The sequence below is a fragment of the Bos taurus genome, chromosome 24 (genome assembly GCF_002263795.3).
Source record: "Bos taurus isolate L1 Dominette 01449 registration number 42190680 breed Hereford chromosome 24, ARS-UCD2.0, whole genome shotgun sequence".
In the NCBI taxonomy this organism is placed as follows: Eukaryota; Metazoa; Chordata; class Mammalia; order Artiodactyla; family Bovidae; genus Bos; species Bos taurus.
In genome coordinates, this window is record NC_037351.1 from 12,905,682 (window position 1) to 12,925,759 (window position 20,078).

A 20,078-nucleotide genomic window follows, 5' to 3' on the forward strand; every position below is an offset into this window, starting at 1 on the left:
TGAGAATAGCCAGAAGGAAAGAGCTAACCCAAAGTTGAAGGCTGTGTAAGTTTTACCCAGATCTTCTCCCATAATGTACATTCTGAGCTCAAAAAAAAAAAAACAACAAAAAAACAAACAAAAAAAACACATGTCCTTGAACAAGAGATACTGCTGCCTATGAGGTCTATGTGTCTAAGGCTAAAGAATGTAAAAAAGAATGTTCACCTTAAAGAGGCCTTAGCCTTGGACTCCTTATCAACCTGCCTAAGTTAATTGTTTCAATCCCTGGGTTGGAAGGTCCCCTGGAGAAGGGCATGGCAACCCACTCCAGTATTCTTGCCTGGAGAATCCCCATGGACAGAGGAGCCTGGTGGGCTACAGTCCATAGGGTCACAGAGAGTCAAACAGAGAGTCAAAATAAGCACACCACAGCACAAACACTCTTAAGATGAGATCAGGCCATTTCAAGTGAATAGCTATCCTGAGTTTATTTGGCAAGCCAGTAACCTGGGACATACAAGAAGAAGCAGAATTTTCATTGAGTAGGGAGGGTATGGGGGGTCACATTTTCTGATTTTCTTCCCAGCACCACCTTCCAGGGGGGAGGAAGGCTTTTTTCCTTTATTTAGCTTTGATCAGACGTTTCGTGGTGTTAGGGTTATGGCATGATGGCTACTTTCTATATGCAAGGCTAATTTTATTGTAATAAGAGCAAACTAAGCAAAAGATTTCATTTAGGCACTGGAGAGTCCTGCTTTTCCCACCTTTCTTTGTCTTCCTGCAGTACATTCATCACCCCAAAATGTGTAGTTTCCTGTCAGCCTTGAGGTTTCTGTTTTTCTTTGCCCATGAAATCCCACTGTTACAAGATGTGTGGTTTTCTGTCGTCTGGTCCATGACCCCCTTTCTCTGTTCATACATTTTCTAACTCTGAGACTTTTTAATATATAATATATTATATATATTTATACATAATATATTATATATATTTATACATACATTATATATTATATTATACATATTTATAGTTAATAATATAATGTATTATATAATTATATAACATATACACAATAGTATATATAATATATACAATAACATATAATATACTACATATAGTATATATTATATACATAATATAAATATAATATATAATTATATATATATATATATATATTTGTATTTTAGCCAGGATGAAAAATAACTTAGGTATAAGAGATAACCCATTGTCACAGTTCACATACTTCTACCATATTCCTTATCAAAATTGGTGCGATTTTTAATTTCATGTATTCTCCCACTGTTCCTAAGCATTTTGAGAAGAACAGAGATTCAATTTTGGTCTGTTATGGGTTTTCTTGACTTAAGATAGTATTTGGTACACACTAAAGGATTCCACTAGAGAAGTGAGAAAAGAAAGAGTTCAAGTGGGCCTGTAGATGGGTTCTAGTCACTGAACACTTAATAGCTTGTTGTGTGGCCTTTGATAGATTTATTTAACCTCCATGAGCTTTAAGTTTTTCATTTATAAAATAAGTAATATAGCTTCTTCATGGTATAGACTTGAAACCAATAGATGGAAACTAGAGAAAAAGACCTTCACAGGTGACGTAGTGGTAAAGGACCTGCCGGTTAATGCAGGGGACATAAGACATGCAGGTTCAATCCCTGGGTTTGGAAGATCCTCTGGAGGAGGGCATGGCAACACAGTCCAGTATTCTTGCTTGGCGGATCCCATGGACAGAGAATCCTGGCAGGCTACAGTCCATAGAGTTGCATAGAGTCAGACACGACTGAAGTGACTAAGCACACACACACACATATATAGAGAAGAATATTTCAGCTCATTGTCATGAAACTTTCTAATAATTAATGCTTTCTAAACTTTCTACTTTTCTGCTTACAGAAGCACAGTTCCTGATCAGCTGAAATGCTCAAACACTTTTAAAAATATGAAGCACTAGAAGAATGGTTAGAGTGAAATCCTTTTCAACCAGAGATTTGGTGATGGCCCGCCTTTCTTCCATGGGATTATTGTGTTACTGCAAAGCTATGTGTATAGCACAGTGAAACATACTGGGACTTGGCCCAAGTATCAATATTGCCTCCAAGAGGACAGTCACTTCATTTTTGTACAACACTTTACTCAAATTCTAGGAGTTAGTAGAAATAATACCTTTCTTGCCTACTTCCTGGATTTGCTGTAAGGATAATAAAATTTCATCAAATGCTGAAAGTAGTAGCAGCAAAAGAAAACAAGACAGTAATACTTAAAGTATATTAGTGGTGTTCTCTCCTATCCCCTACAGGGAAATAAGATTTTTTTTTTAATTAAATATATAGACTATCTGTTTTATGTGAGTTTTTACTAATGATTTGGAAGGCAACAAGTCACCATCTTCCAAGCCTGATATATTCCTGATTATGTTTGGCTGCTACTGAAACTAGTTTGGAAAAATATTTAATAGTATACAGATGTAATAATTCTATTTAATTGTATGTTTGTAAATTTCTTATTTCCAAAACAAAAAGTCTCAGAGTTAGAAAGCATATGAACAGAGAAGGTGGGAAAAACAGGACTCTGACATCCTAACTGTTGCTTCTTGATCTGCATGAAGATTTCTCAGGAGGCAGATAAGTTGGTCTTGTATTCCAGTCTCTTGAAGAATTTTCCACAGTTTGTTGTGATTCACCCAAAGGCTTTGGCATAGTCAGTAAAGCAGAAGTAGGTGTTTTTCTGGGACTTTCTTGCCTTTTCAATGATCCAATGGATGTTGGAAATTTGATCTCTGGTTTCTCTGCTTTTCCTAAATTCAGCTTAAATGTGTGAAAGTTCACGGTTCATATACTGTTGAAGCCTGGATTGGAGATTTTTGAACATTATTTTGTTAGCCTGTGAGATGAATGCAATTGTATGGTAGTTTGATCATTCTTTGGCATTGCCTTTCTCTGGGATTGGAATGATAACTGACCTTTTCCTTTCCTATGGCCACTTCTGAGTTTTCCAAATTTGCTGGCATATTGAGTGCAGCATTTTCACATAATCATCTTTTAGGATTTGAAATACCTCAGTTGGAATTCCATCACCTCCACTAGCTTTGTTCATAGTGATGCTTCATAAGGCCAACTTGACTATGCATTCCAGGATGTCTGGCTCTAGATGAGTGATCACACCATCATGGATACCTGGGTCATGATGATCTTTTTTGTATGGTTCTTCTGTGTATTCTTGCCACCTCTTCTTAATCTTTTCTGCTTCTGTTAGATCCATACCCTTTCTGTCCTTTATTGTGCCCATCTTTGCATGAAATGTTCCCTTGGCATCACTAATTTTTTTAAAGAGATCTCTAGTCTTTCCCGGGAGAAGGCAATGGCACCCCACTCCAGTACTGTTGCCCGGAAAATCCCATGGATGGAGGAGCCTGGTAGGCTGCAGTCCATGGGGTCGCTAAGAGTCAGACATGACTGAGCGACTTCACTTTCACTTTCCACTTTCATGAATTGGAGAAGGAAATGGCAACCCACTCCAGTGTTCTTGCCTGGAGAATCCCATGGACGGAGAAGCCTGGTAGGCTGCAGTCCATGGGGTCGCACAGAGTTGGACACGACTGAAGTGACTTAGCAGCAGTGCTAGTAGTAGTAAAGACTAGCAGTAGCAGCTAGTCTTTCCCAGTCTATTGTTTTCCTCTATTTCTTTGCATTGATCACTGAAGAGAGCTTTCTTATCTCTCCTTCCTGTTCTTTAGAACTCTGCATTCAGAAGTATATACCTTTCTTTTTTCCTTTGCCTTCATGTCTTTTCTTTTCTCAGCTATCTGTAAGACCTACTCAGACAACCATTTTGCCCTTTTTCATTTCTTCTTCTTAGGGATGATTTTGATCACTGCCTCTGGTACAATCTTATGAACCTCTTAGTTCCTCAGGCACTCTATCATCAGGTCTAGTCCCTTGAATCTATTTGTCAGTTCCATTATATAATCATAAGGGATTTGATTTTGGTCATTCCTGAATGGTCTTGTGGTTTTCCCTATTTTCTTCAATTTAAGTCTTAATTGTGCAATAAGGAGTTCATGATCTGAACCACAGTCAATTCCTGGTCTTTTATTGCTGCTGTATAGAATGCAGAGAATATAATCAATCTGTATTTCGTCATTGGCCATCTGGTGATGTCCACGTGTAGAGTCGTCTCTTGGGTTGCTGGAAGAGGGTGTTTGCTATGTCCAGTGCGTTCTCCTGGCAATATTCTGTTAGCCTTGCTCTGCTTCATTTTGTACTCCAAGGCCAAACTTTCCTGCTGCTCCAATTATCTCTTGACTTTCTACTTTTGCATTCCACTATTATTTAAAGTATATCATTTTTTTTGGTGTTATTTTTAGAAGGTCTGGTAAATTTTCATAGACAGATCAACTTGACCTTCTTCAGCATTAGTAATTAGGACATAGACATGGATTACTGTGATACTGAATGAACAGAGATCATTCTGTTTTTTCTGAGATTATGCCCAAGTACTGCATTTCAGACTCTTTTGTTGTGTATGAGGGCTACTCCTTTTCTTCTAAGGGATTCTTGCCCACAGTAGTAGATATATCACCTGAATCAAATTCACCCAATCTGGTCCATTTTAATTCATTCCTAAAATGTTGATGTTCATTCTTGCCATCTCCTGTTTGACCACTTCCAATTTACTTTGATTCAAGGATCTAACATTTCAGATTCCTATGTAATATTGTTCTTTACAGTATCAGACTTTGCTTCTACCATCAAATACATCCACAACTAGGCATTGTTTCTTCTTTGGTTCAGCCTCTTCATTCCTTCTGGAACTATTTGTTCTGCTCTTCTCAAGTAATATATTGGGTTTATCATTGAATTGGGTTTATCAATATCATATTATCATTGAAATAAGGATGGGCAAGGTGGTTTCAAAATTTGGCATTAAAAATCTATAATTCGCAACTCATACATTTATAAGAATCTTAAATTCTTGCTCCACTTTAAAGATATAAAAACTTCAAAGTATGTCCTATGCATTATGGATGTTTTGTGCAAAAATATAGCTCCATTTGGCAGGCTTATTTTTAAAAATGGGTGTGTTGGCTTACCATCAAAGATTGAAAGATAAATATATATTTGTATGTTTTAAATGAATATAAAAATGTAATTATGGGTTTTAAAAAATTATTCCATGTTTTAATTGATGCAAATTAGAACCATGAAGCTAGATTAGATATTTTATGGTCTCTAAATATTCCTGGCCATAGGACAGCCCAGACCCAAATATTCTGTGTTTGTAACATCAGTAAGCATTTTGTCTCTAGATTTTTACTTACCCAAGCTAGGATCTGGCTTCTCTGATTTACAAAGTCTCCATTTGATTTCTTGCCAAACAAACTCATAGCAGTCTTGCACTCATACCATCTCTTGCTGCTGCTACTGCTAAGTCACTTCAGTTGTGTCCGACTCTGTGCGACCCCATAGATGGCAGCCCACCAGGCTCCCCCATCCCTGGGATTCTCCTGGCAAGAACACTGGAGTGGGTTGCCATTTCCTTCTCCAATGCAGGAAAGTGAAAAGTGAAAGTGAAGTTGCTCAGTTGTGTCTGACTCTTCGTGACCCCATGGACTGCAGCCCACCAGGCTCCTTCATCCATGGTATTTTCCAGGCAAGAGTACTGGAGTGGGGTGCCATTGCCTTCTCTAATACCATCTCTTAGCTGCTATCTACAATATCAGGATCCTACCGCAGTTTCTGACATGTCACGATCACACCTTTCACCTCTGCCTCATACTGGCTAAGTAGTGAGAAACTGTATACCTCTGAAATTTTTGGTTATTTTTCATCTGTTAGCTACCAAGAAAGTAGTAATCAAGATAGCACCAGGTGTAGACAAAATTTTTATCCTAGAGACTGCTGCCTCCTGTCTGTTAATGGTGCAATTCCTTGGAAAATTTAAGAGGCAATTTGACCACAGATGCATTTCTCTTGTTAATCACCATGTCCTTAGTGTTAATAAGATTAATTTGTAATTAGATTTACCATGTCTCAAACCAATGAAACTGAACAGTGAGGAAATCATATGTCTGTAAGTGTTTTATTTATTTATAACCTTTATTTCTGAATAGTCTGTGTAGGTTACAGATGCCTGTCATCATGCTTTGGTGATCAAAAGTTAAGCAGATCAAATAAATGCAAATTAAAATCACAATGAAACATAACCTTACATTTTTGAGAATGGCTACATCAAAAAGATCACAAATAACAAATCCTGGGGGAGAATGTTGAGAAAAGGGAACTCTCAAGTACTATTGGTGAGGATATAAATTGGTACAGCCACTATGAAAACAGCATGGAAGTGTCTCAAAAAAGTAAAAATAGAATTACAACTAGACCCAGAAAATCCACTCCTGAGTATCTTAAAAACATGAAAACTGTAATTCAAAAAGATACATGTACCCTAATGTTCACAGAAATATTTATAATTCCCAATATATAGAAGCAAGGTATGATATGTGTCTGTTAACAGATGAATGAGTGAAGAAGATGTGCATACACAATAGACTACTGCTCAGTTATAAAAATGAATGATATTTTGCCATTTGCAACAACATGTATAAGCTTATAAACTTGAAGGGCCTAAGTGAGAATATTAGTGAAATAATAAGTCAGGCAGAGAAAGACCAATACTGTATGCTACCACATATATATGGAACCTTAAAAAAATGAAAAATAAAACTAGTAAAGGTGACAAGAAAAAAAAAAAAACTCACACATAAAGATAAAAAAACTAGTCATTGCCAGTAGAGAAAGGGAAAGGGGAAGTGACACATTAGGGATAAGGAACTAAAAAAGATACACACTACCATATATAAAATAAATAAACTGAAGTGATGTACAACTCAGGGAATATAGCCAATATTTTATAACTACAAATGAAATACAACCTTAAAAAACTGTGAATCACTATGTTGTACATCTGAAAATTATATAACGTTTTACATCAACTACTCCTCAATAAGTTTTTAAAAGATGCTAGAAAATTCAGCAGAATGGTGGCAAAATAGGGACACATAGAGAAATAACAAAAACTTTTTTACTGGTCCACGCTTATTCCTGGGACACTGAAATTCAGGGTTGGCAAGGTTGGGGATCCAGTGTTGGTGGGATTACTGGGGAGATGACCAATTTCTTTAAATCAGTATTGTCCTCCAGCTGGAATGTTGGATGTGGGTAGATCTCTCCCAAATGTCAAGGACTTCATAAAAAACATAAACAAATCTTATATAAATTATGTGAATTATCCTAAACAAGCAAACCCATAGAGACAGAAAGTTGACCAGTGGTTGCTAAGATCTAGGGGAAGGAGGAATAAGACATAGCAGCTCATGATTTTGGAATTTCTTTTTGTGGTGATGAAAATGTTCTGGACTTAGTGGCAATGGTGGCATACTTTGTAAATATACTAAAAAGTGAATTGTGCTCTTTAAAATGCTGAGTTTTATGGTATAATAATTAAATCTCAATTAAATAAACAAAAATTTTAAACTGTAGTATGGAAAGAAAATTTGCCATCCCAAGATGTGCCTCTTTGTCATGAAAATTAAGCTTTGTTTTTAAGAAACAAAAACAAAACAGCTGCCTAAAGAATCTAAAGAGCCTATTCCCAGAATAGAGCTAAAACCAGAAATTTCTGCAAGAAATATGATATAGTTTGATGGGAGTAACTAGAAATCAGAGTCCTTTCTGTGTTATACTGTCTCTGTATAACCCAGCAAATTTTCATCTTTCCATGTGAACTTCTCTCCTACCTTTTGAAATTTCAATTTACTGCACTGTCCTTTGACTTCTGCTAAATATGATATTTGAGGTGAGGTTTTAGCCATTTGGTGGGTTACTCAGTTTTTCTAGGTCTAACCCATGTACACATATTATTAAACTCGTGCTTGATTTTCTCTTGTTGATATGTCTCGTCAATTTAATTTTTAGACCAGCCAGAAGAACCTCAAAAGGTAGAAAAAAAATTTCTTCTTCCCCAACATCATAAGATCAGGTTAAAACAGACCAGTTACATCAGAACATCTGGGACAGAGACTCAGGCATATAACCAAAGAAAAGAGATCTTGAGCCTCTGCTCTTGTATTGAACAATCTCACATGGGAAACCATGAAATCATTTGTAAAAAATGAGAAGTGGAAGAATTTTGTGACCCTCATGTTCAAGTCGTAACTTGACAATACCCTCTTAAAAATTTAACTGGAAGAAGTTGGAAGCTACCTTCAATAACAAAGAAAGGTTAGTTTATAATTAAGTCACTATTCTTTATGTGCAATCATGATCAATACCATCAGGCCAACTGGCCTCCTGCCTTCACATCAACCTGGTAACTCCCTTCATTTGTTTGCCTCTTAATCTAGCTCTCTGAATCATTGGGCACTCTGTCCGCTACCCTTTTGCACACACTTTGAGTTTCAGTAGCAGCCATTTCGGGCTGAATTAGGAAATTACTACTGAAAATATTCTGCATCTTGGATAAGAAAAAACATTCTTCGTAAGTAGGACTCTGAAAAGTGAAAGTGAAACTCACTCAGTTGTGTCCAACTCTTTGAGACTCCATGGACTATACAATTCATGAAATTCTCCAGGCTACAATAAGTGGGTATCCTTTCCCTTCTCCAGGGAATCTTCCCAACCCAGGGGTCAAACCCAGGTCTCCAGCATTGTGGGCAGATTCCTTACCAGCTGAGCCTCAAGGGACTCCCAAGAATACTGGAGTGGGTAGCCTATACCTTCTTTTGCGGATCTTCCCAACCCAGGAGTTGAACTGCTGTCTCCTGCATTGCAGGCGGATTCTTTACCAACTGAGCTATCAGGGAAGCCCAAGAAGGACCATGTACTAGACTAAATATTATTTATCAATATGGCTTCTTTTGAAAGTCAATACTCTCTGGAAATTTTATTTCCTATATTTTTAAAATGCATACTACAACTATTACTTTTTTCTTTAGTCTTTTATAAGACTTCCTTCTTGTGATTTAACAAATTTCAAGAATACAAGCCATATTTTATTGCGAGGAAATCTTGTTCAGCAAATGTGTGACCCTTTCTTTCCTAGTCTGAAAGTGAAAGTGAAAGTCGCTCAGTCATGTTCGACTCTTTGAGACCGCATGGACTGCACAGTCCATGGAATTCTCCAGGCCAGAATACTGGACTGGGTAGCCTTTCCCTTCTCCAGGGGATCTTCACCACCCAGGAATCGAACCAGGGTCTCCTGAATTGCAGGCGGATTCTTTTCCAACTGAGCTATCCAGGAAGCCCTTTTCTAGTCTAGAGAGACAGAATTCCTTTGGAAGATAAGGAAACCATGATATCTGTGCTTAGCCTGGAACAGTGTAGTTGGGAGGATTCTAGATATTATCTGGTCTCTATTGTTATTATTTAGCATGTTATTTTAATAATACCACTCTTTCTGACAGCTCTTTTAAATTTTTACTTATAGAGGTATAGTAAAATATTTTTATATACAGCATTGTTAATGATAATTAAATTTGGAGTACCTGATGCTTTATGGATAGGAAGATTTTCGTGGGGAATATCCCAAACCTTTAAAGTTATTGTTTATAAAGCCTGTCCATGGAACATGTATTGTCTTAACCAAATCAGACCAAAAGTTCTTTTTAGGGGAAACACACTGACTGAAACTGGCCATCCTGGCCAGGACCCACAGTAACCATTTGCATGAGTTTTGGTTTTGTTTCTATGACAGAAGGTCCTGGTAAGGAACATGGAACTAAAAAGGCACCACCAACAGGGAGAGTTCAGGAAAGGTCAAAAAGTGACACGGCATGTCCAAACACCTCCAAGAATCCTTCTCACTGGCATTCATCTTGGCTGAGCAAGGCTTGCACCACCAGGAAGGACTAAGTCAGAATAACTGGCTAAAGACAACCCAGAAACAAACCCCATCACGATAAGACTGCAAGCCACATGGCAGAGCAGTTCTCCTAGGTTCCCTTACCCTACTGCTCTCTGCCTGGGCACCCCTTCACAATAAAATCACTTGCTTTGTCAGCACCTGTGTCTCCTCAGACAATTCATTCTCAAGTGTTAGATAAGAGCCCACTTTTGGACCCTGAAAAGGGTCCCCCTTCCTGCAACAGTCTGATACCCTTTTAAACATTCTTGTCCTTGATAGGCCAGAATCAGAGGATTATGAGAGTCAAACTAGCTGCCTCCCATACTTTGATAATGTACTTTTATATTTCAAAACCAACCACTGTGTCTGTGTATATCACTCACTTTTAGATAACACATGACTCATCATTCCATAAAATATCTCCTTTTAATCATTGTTCCTTGGACTGTCTTTGTCGTGAGTCAATATCATAATAAAGAATGAAATTTTGGTAATTATATTTAAGTAATGTATCATAGCTTAGCAGTGTCCATGCAAGAGACTAAGCCAGACTTGCCTGTGAGTGTCCAGGAGTCTCCAGCAGAGGCGTGGATCCACAGTGGCCTCCTGCAAGGTCAGGGGCACTGAACACAACAGCCCTTTTGAGCGAGGTCCACATTACCTCTTGGGACCCCATGGAATGTAGCCTACCAGGCTCCTCCATCCATGGGATTCTCCAGGCAAGAGTACTGGAGTGGATTGCCATTTCCTTCTTCAGGGGATCTTCCCGACCCAGGGATCGAACCCGGGTGTCCCACATTCCAGGCAGTTGCTTTAACCTCTGAGCCACCAGGGAAGCCCCCATTAACCCTACCCTACCCATTAACCCTACCTCCATTAACCCTCCATTAACACGGAGGGAACACAGCCCTTCCTATCAACAGAAAACTGGATAAAATATTTACTGAACATGGCTCCAGCCATCTGAACAAGTCCCAGATTCCCCCACAGTCAGTCTCTCCCATCAGGAAGCTTCCAACAGGCCTCTTATTCTTATCTATCAGAGGGCAGACAAAATGAAAATGACAATCACAGAAAACTAATCAAACTGATTACATGAACCACAAACTTGTCTAACTAACAAAACTATGAACCATACCCTGTAGGGCCATCCAAGATGGACAGGTCAAGTTGGAGAGTTCTAACAAAATGTGGTCTACAGGAGAAGGGAATGGGAAACCACTTCAGTATTCATGCCTTGAAAACCCAAAGAACAGTAGGAAAAGTTAAAAAGATATGACAATGAAAGATAAACTCCCCAGGTTGGTGGACGCCCTATATGATACTGGAGAAGAACGGAGAAAAAACTCCAGAAAAAAGGCAGAGATGGAGCCAAAGCAGAAACAATGCTCAGTTGTGGATGTGATTGGTTACAGAAGTAAAGTCTGATGCTGTAAAAGAACAATATTGCATACAAATCTGGAATGTTAGGTCCATGAATCAAGGTAAATTGGAAGTGGTCAAACAGGAGATGGCAAGAATGAACATTGACATTTTAGGAATCAGTGAACTAAAATGGAACAGAATGGGATGATTTAATTCAGATTACCATTATATATACTACGGTGGGAAAGAATCCATTAGAAGAAAAGGAGTATCCCTCACATTCAGCAGAAGTTTATAATGCAGTACATGGATACAATCTCAAAAATAACAGAGTGACCTCTGTTTGCTTCGAAGGCCAACCATTCAATATGATAGTAATCTGAGTCTATGTCCCAACCACTAATGCTGAAGAAGCTGAAGTTGAATGGTTCTATAATGACCTAGAGACCTTCCAAAACTACCATCAAACAACAAAGATGTCTTTTTCATCATAGGGGACTGGAATGCAAAACTAAGAAGTCAAGAGATACCTAGAGTACCAGGCAAATTTGGCCTTGGGGTACAAAATGAATCAGGGCAAAGGCTAACAGTATTTTGCCAAGAGAATCCACTGGTCATAGTAAATATCCTCTTCCAACAACACAAGAGACAACTCTACACATGGACATCACCAGATGGTCAACACCAAAATAAGATTGTTTATATTCCTTGCAGCAAAGATGGAAAAGTTCTATACAGTCAGCAAAAACAATAACAGGAACTGATTGTGATTCAGATCATGAATTCCTTATTGAAATATTAAGCCTTATATTAAAGAAAGTAGGGGAAAACCACCAGACCATTCAGGTATGAATTAAATCAACTTCCTTACAATTATACAGTCGAAGTGACAAATAGATTCAAGGGATTAGATCCAATAGAGTGCCTGAAGAACTATGGATGGAGGTTCATGACACTATACAGGAGGTGGTGATCAAGACCATCCTGAAGAAAAAGAAATGCAAAAAGGTAAACTAATTGTCTGAGGAGGCATTACAAATAGCTGAGAAAAGAAGAGAAGCACAAGACTAAGGAGAAAAGGAGAGTGTTTTGCCTATGTTCTCCTCTAGGGAAGGAAAGATATACCTATCTGAAAGCAGACTTTCAAAGAATAGCAAAGAGAGAGAAGAAAGCCTTCCTCAGTGATCAATGCAAAGAAATAGAGGAAAAAAAATAGAATGGGAAAGACTAGAGATCTCTTCAGGAAAATTACAGATACCAAGGGAACATTTCATGCAAAGAAGGGCACAATAAAAGACAGAAACAGTATGGACTTAAAGAAGCAGGTGATATTATGAAAAGGTGCATATACACAAAAGATCTTAATGACCCAGATAATCACGATGGTGTGATAACTCACCTTGAGCTAGACATCTTGGACTGTGAAGTCAAGTGGGCCTTAGGAAGCATCACTATGAACAAAGCTAGTGGAGGTGAAGGAATTCCAGTTGAGCTATTTCAAATCTTAAAAGATGATGCTGTGAAAGTGCTGCACTCAATATGCCAGCAAATTTGGAAAACTCAGCAGTGACCACAGGACTGGAAAAGGTCAGTTTTCATTCCAATTACTAAGAAAGGCAATGTCAAAGAATGTTCAGTCTACCACACAATTGCACTCATCTCACATGCTAGCAAAGTAATGTTCAAAATTCTCCAAGCCAGGCTTCAACAGTACATGAACTGTAAACTTCCAGATGTTCAAGCTTGGTTTAGAATAGGCAGAGAAGTCAGAGATCAAATTGCCAATATCCATTGGATTATAGGAAAAAAACATGAGAATTCCAGAAAAACATCTACTTCAGCTTTATTGACTACACCAAAGCCATTGTGTGGATCACAACAAACTGTCTTCTCTGGTGGCTCAGTCAGTAAAGAGTCTTCCTGCAATGTGAGAGATATGAGTTTTATCCCTGGGTCAGGGAAAACCCCTTAGAAGGAAATTGTTACCGGCTCTAGTATTATTGCCTAGAGAATTCCACTGACAGAGGGCCCTGGTGGGCTACAGTTCATGGGATCACAAAGATTCGGACACAACTGAGTGACTAACACTTTCAACATACTGTGGAAAATTCTTAAAGAGATGGGTATATCAGACCACGTTACCTACCTCCTGAGAAATCCATGTGCAGATCAAGAAGCAACAGTTAGAACTGGACATAGAACAATGGACTGGTTCTAAACTGGGAAAGGAGTACATCAAGGCTATATATTGTCACTCTGCTTATTTAACTTCTATGCAGAGTACATCCTGAGAAACGCTGGACTGGAAGAAAAACAAGGTGGAATCAAGATGGCCGGGAGAAATATCAATAAGGTCCGATATGCAGATGACACCACCCTTATGGCAGAAAGTGAAGAGGAACTCAAAAGCCTCTTGATGAAAGTGAAAGAGGAGAGTGAAAAAGTTGGCTTAAAGCTCAACATTCAGAAAACAAAGATCATGGCATCTGGTCCCATCACTTCATGGGAAATAGATGGGAAAACAGTGGAAACAGTGTCAAACTTTATTTTTTTGGGCTCCAAAATCACTGCAGATGGTGACTGCAGCCATGAAATTAAAAGACGCTTACTCCTTGGAAGGAAAGTTATGACCAACCTAGATAGCATATTCAAAAGCAGAGACATTACTTTGCCAACAAAGGTTTGTCTAGTCAAGGCTATGGTTTTTCTTGTGGTCATGTATGGATGTTAGAGTTGGACTGTGAAGAAGGCTGAGCACCGAAGAATTGATGCTTTTGAACTGTGGTGTTGGAGAAGACTCTTGAGAGTCCCTTGGACTGCAAGGAGATCCAACCAGTCCATTCTGAAGGAGATCAGCCCTGGGATTTGTTTGGAAGGAATGATGCTAAAGCTGAAACTCCAGCACTTTGGCCACCTCATGCGAAGAGTTGACTCACTGGAAAAGACTCTGATGCTGGGAGGGATTGGGGGCAGGAGGAGAAGGGAAAGACAGAGGATGAGATGGTTGGATGGCATCACTGACTCAATGAACGTGAGTCTGAGTGAACTCTGGGAGTTGGTGATGGACAGGGAGGCCTGGCGTGCTGCAATTCATGGGTTGGCAAAGAGTCAGACACGACTGAGCAACTGAACTGAACTGAACTAAGCTCAGGGTTTAGGAATAATTAAGAATAGGTAGAAGCCTTTTTAGGAAATAATGATCTTAAGATGCCAGGAGCAAACAGGATTTAGAAGATAAGAAATAAACTGAGGAATGTAGCATGAGCTGCAATTTAGTCACAAGTTAGGTATAGAACACATAAGAAGAAGTATATAGTAGATAGTAAAGCCGATTCTGAGAGAATGGCTAAAGCAGGAACTCTGTTTGTAGGGCAACAGTGATTTCTGGAGACAATAAATCTGGGTGGGGGAAACTAAAAATGTCAAACCTCTGACCTAATGCTTTTGTCAAAGTATAAAAGAAAACTTGAAGCTTGAAATAAACATGTAGTCCCGTACCTCGAGTCAGAGGCTACATCATTGTCCGCCGACACCGCTCACCCCTTCAGGCTGATTCCCTGGCTGCTGGATCTGGACTCCGGCAAGAAATAGACATTTTTCTGGAACTCTCTTGCTTTTTCAATGATCCACCAGATGTTGGCAATTTGATCTCTGGTTTCTCTGCCTTTTCTAAAACCAGCATAAATATCTGGAAGTTCACGGTTCATGTATTGCTGAAGACTGGCTTGGAGAATTTTAAGTATTAATTTATTAGAATGTGAGATGAGTGCAATTGTGTGATAGTCTGAGGATTTTTTGACATTGCCTTTCTTTGGGATTGGAATGAAAACTGGTCTTTTCCAGTCCTGTGGCCACTGCTGAGTTTTCCAAATTTGCTGGCATATTGAGTGCAGCACTTTCACAGCATCATCTTTTAAGATTTGAAATAGTTCAACTAGAATTCCATCACCTCCACTAGCTTTGTTCGTAGTGATGCTTCCTAAGGCCCACGTGACTTCACATTCCAGAATGTCTGGCTCAAGGTGAGTGATTACACCATCGTAATTGTCTGGATCATGGAGATGCTTTTTGTACAGTTCTTCTGTGTATTCTTGACACCTCTTCTCAATATCTTCTGCTTCTGTTAGGTCCATACTGTTTCTGTCCTTTTTTGTGCCCTTCTTTGCATGAAATGTTCCTTTGGTATCTCTAATTTTCTTGAAGAGATCTCTAGTGTTTCCCATTCTATTGTTTTCCTGTATTTCTTTGCACTGATCGCTGAGGAAGGCTTTCTTATCTCTCCTTGCTATTCTTTGGAACTCTGTATTCAAACGGGTGTATCTTTCCTTTTCTCCTTTGCTTTTTACTTCTCTTCTTTCCCCAGCTATTTATAATGCCTCCTCAGACAGCCATTTTGCTTTTTTGCTTTTCTTTTTTGGGGATGGTCTTGATCTCTCTCTGCTGTACAGTGCCACAAACCCCCATCCACAGTTCATCAGGCATTCTATTAGATCTAGTCCCTTAAATCTATTTCTCACTTCCACTGTATAATCGTTAAGTGCTTTGATTTAGGTCATACCTGACTGGTCTAGTGGTTTTCTCTACTTTCTTCAATTTAAGTCTGAATTTGGCAATAAGGAGTTCATGATCTGAGCCACAGTCAGCTCCTGGTCTTATTTTTGCTGACTGTATAGAGCTTTTCCATCTTTGGTTCCAAAAAATATAATCAATCTGATTTTGGTCTCGGCCATCTGATGAATATCCATCTGTAGTGTCTTTTCTTGTCTTATTGGAAGAAGGTGTTTGCTATGTCTGGTACGTTCTCTTGGCAAAACTCTATTAGCCTTTGCCCTGTTTCATTCCATATTCCAAGGCTAAATTTGCCTGTTACTCCAGGTGTTTCTTGACTTCCTACTTTTGCATTCCAGTCCCCATCCTCATTCTAATTCCCAAGAAGGGTAGTACCAAAGAATGTGCTAAACATCAGTCAATTGCATTCACCTCCAATGCTAGTAATGTCATGCTTAAAATCTTTCATGCTAGGCTTCAGAATTGTGCAAACCAGGAACTTCCAGATGTCCAAGCTGGGTTTAGGAAAAAAAAAAAAAGAGGATCAAGAGATCAAATTGCCAACGTTCAGTGGATCACTGATAAAACAAGGGAATTCCAGAAAAAACATCTATCTCTGTTTCTTCAACTATGCCAAAGCCTTTTACTATGTGGATCACAACAAACTGTGGAGAGATCTTAGACAGATGGGAATACCAGACACTCTTACCAGTCTCCTGAGAAACCTGTAGGCGAGTCAAGGAAAAACAGTTAGAACCAGTTGTATGGAACAACTGATTGGTTCAAGATCAAGAAAGGGGTATGACAGGGTTGTCTTCTGTCACCCTGTTTGTTTAACCTATATGCTGAGCACATCATGAGAAATGCTGGGTTGGATGAGTTACAAGCTGGAATCAAGATAGCAGGAGAAACATTAACAACCTCATATATTTAGATGATACCACTCTATTAGCAGAAAGTGAAGAGGAACTAAAGAGCCTCTTGATGATGGTGAAGGAGAGTGAAAGAGCTGACTTAAGACTAAACATTAAAAAAAACTAAGATCATGGCATCTGGCCCCATTACTGCATGGCAAGTAGAAGGGGAAAATGTGGAAGTAGTGACAGATTTCCTCTTCTTGGACTCCAAAATCACTGCAGATGATGACTACTGCCATGAAATCAGAAGACAATCACTTCTTGTCAGGAAAGAGATAATAACCTTAGACAGTATGTTGAAAAGCAGAGACATTACTCTGCTAACAAAGGTCCATATAGTCAAGACTATGATCTTCCCAGTAGTCATGTAGGGATGCGAGAGCTGGACTGTAAACCAAAGAACTGATGAATCTAAAAATCAATTCTTAGAACACCAAAGAAATTGATGCCTCCAAACAGTGGTGATGGAAACGAAAGTGAAAGTGAATTCTCATCGGAATTTCTGTGACCTCATGGACTGTAGCCTACATGGCTCCTCCGTCCATGGGATTTTCTTTCTTTCTTTCTTTTTTTTTTTATTATAATGGATATTTTATTTTATTTTTTTTACTTTTATTTTATTTTTAAACTTTACATAATTGTATTTGTTTTGCCAAATATCAAAATGAATCCATCACAGATATACATGTGCTCCCCATCCTGAACCCTCCTCCCTCCTCCCTCCCCATACCATCCCTCTGGGTCGTCCCAGTGCACTAGCCCCAAGCATCCAGTATTGTGCATTGAACCTGGACTGGCATCTCATTTCATACATGATATTTTACATGTTTCAATGCCATTCTCCCAAATCTTCCCACCCTCTCGCTCTCCCACAGAGTCCATAAGACTCTCCATGGGATTTTCTAAGCAAGAAAACTGGAATGATTTGCCATTTCCTTCTCCAGGAGATCTTCCTGATCCAGGGATTGAACCCAGTTCTCCCGCATTGTAGGCAGACGCTTTACTGTCTGAGCCACCAGGGAAGTCTGATGGTGATGGGAAATGCTCCTGAAAGTCACTTGAACAGCAAGGAGATCAAATCAGTCAATGATATCTATTCAGTAGATAAACGCTGAATATTCACTGGAAGGACTGAAGCTGAAGCTGAAGCTCCAGTATTTTGGTCATCTGATGCAAACAAACAACTCATTGGAAAAGTCCCTGATTCTGGGAAAGACTGAGGCCAGAAGGAAAAGAGGCATCAGAGGATGAGATGGATGAACCACACCACCAATACAATGAACATGAGCTTGGACAAACTCTGGGAGATGGTGAGGGACAGGGAGACTTGGTGTGCTGCAATCCATGGGGTCACAAAGAGTTGGACACAACTGTTCGACTGAACAACAACAACAATAATGAACTATGTTGAGCATCTTTTCAGGCTTGTTGGTCATGTGTATATCTGTTTTTGAGAAATGGTCTTTAGGTCTTTCATCCATTTTTTAAAAATTGTGTTGCTTGATTTTTCTGATATTAAGCTGCATGAGCTGCTTGTAGAGTTTGGAGATTAATGTTTTGTCAGTTGCTTCATTTGCAATTATTTTCTCCCATTCACTCTTTGTCTTTCATCTTGTTTGTGGTTTCCTTTACTGTACAAAAGCTTTTAAGTTTAATTACTTCTCATATGTTTATTTCCATTGCACTAGGGTCTGAGTATCTTTTTGCAATTTATGTCAAAGAGTGTTCCGCCTAAGTTTTCATCTAAGAGTTTTATAGTTTCTGACCTTATTTATAGTTTTACAATTCATCTTGAATTTATTTTTTATGTTTGTTGTTAGGAAGTGTTCTAATGTTATTCTTTTACATCCCTGTCCAGACTTCCCAGCACCACTTATTAAGGAGCTGTCTTTTTCCATTGTATATTCTTGCCACCATTGTCAAAGATAAGGTGCCCATAGGTGTATGGGTTCATCTCTGGGCTTTCAATCTTGTTCCATTGGTCTATATTTTTTGTTTTTGTGTCTTGATGACTAGAGCTTTGTAATATAATCTGAAGACAGGACGATGTCTATCTCCAGCTCCGTTTTTCTTTCTCAAGATGTCTTTGGCTATTTGGAGCCTCTTTGTTCCCATAAAAACTGCAAATCTTTTCTTCTAGTTCTGTGAAAAATGTCATTGGTAATTTTATAGAGTGCATTAAATCTGTAGATTACTTTGAGTATTATGATCATTTTCACAATATTGGTTCTTCCAGTCCTAGAACATGAAATACCTCCTATCTGTTTGTGTTGTCTGTTTTCTTTCACCAGTGTCTTATAGTTTTTTGCATACAAATTTTAGTCTCTTTAAGGAAGTTTGTCCTAGGTATTTTATTCACTTTATTTCAATGATGAATGGATTTTTTCCTTTATTAATCTTTTGATTTTTCATTGTTAGTGTATAGGAATACAAGGAATTTCTCTGCATTAATTTTGTATCCTGCCACTATACTAAATTCACTGATTGGCTTTTAGTAATTTTTTTGTGGTGTCTTTATGGTTATCAATGTATAGTATCATGTCATCTGGAAACAGTGAGTTTTCATTCTTTTCCAATCCTTATTCATTTCATTTTCTTTTCTTTTTGATTATTGTGGCTACGAGGTTCAAAACTTAATTGGGTAATGACTTCAGTTGGCACCCTTTTCTTCTTGATCATAGAGGAAATGCTTTCAGTTTTTCTCATTGAGCATAATGTTTGCAGTGAATTTGTCATATATGGCCTTTATTATATTGAGTTAGGTTCCATCTGACCATTTTTCTGGAGAGTTTTATCATAAATATGTGTTGAATTTTGTCAACAGTTTTTTCTGCATCTATTGAGATTATGATATGGTTTTGATAGAATGTGCCTATGAATCCATCTGGCCCTGGGTTTTGTTTGCTGGAAGATTTTTTATCACAGTTTCAATTTCAATGCTTGAGATTGATTGGTCTGTTCATATTTTCTATTTCTTCCTGGTTTGGTTTTGGAAGGTACTTTTCTATTAATTCGTCCATTTCTTTCAGGTTGTCAATTGCACTAACATATTGTTGTTCAGTCATTATATCGTGTCTGACTCTTTGCAACTCCATGAACTGCAGCAAAGCAGACTTCCTTTTCCTTCAAGATCAACCTGGAGTTTGTTCAAACTCATGTCCATTGATTCAGTGATGCCATCCAACCATCTCATCCTCTCTCGGTCCCTTCTCCTTTTTCAATCTTTCCCAGCATCAGAGTCTTTTTCAATGAGTTGGCTTTTCGCATTAGGAGGCCAAAATGTTGGAGCTTCAGCATAAATCCTTCCAGTAAGTATTACAGGATTGATTTCCTTTAGGATTTGATTTCCTTGCTTTCAA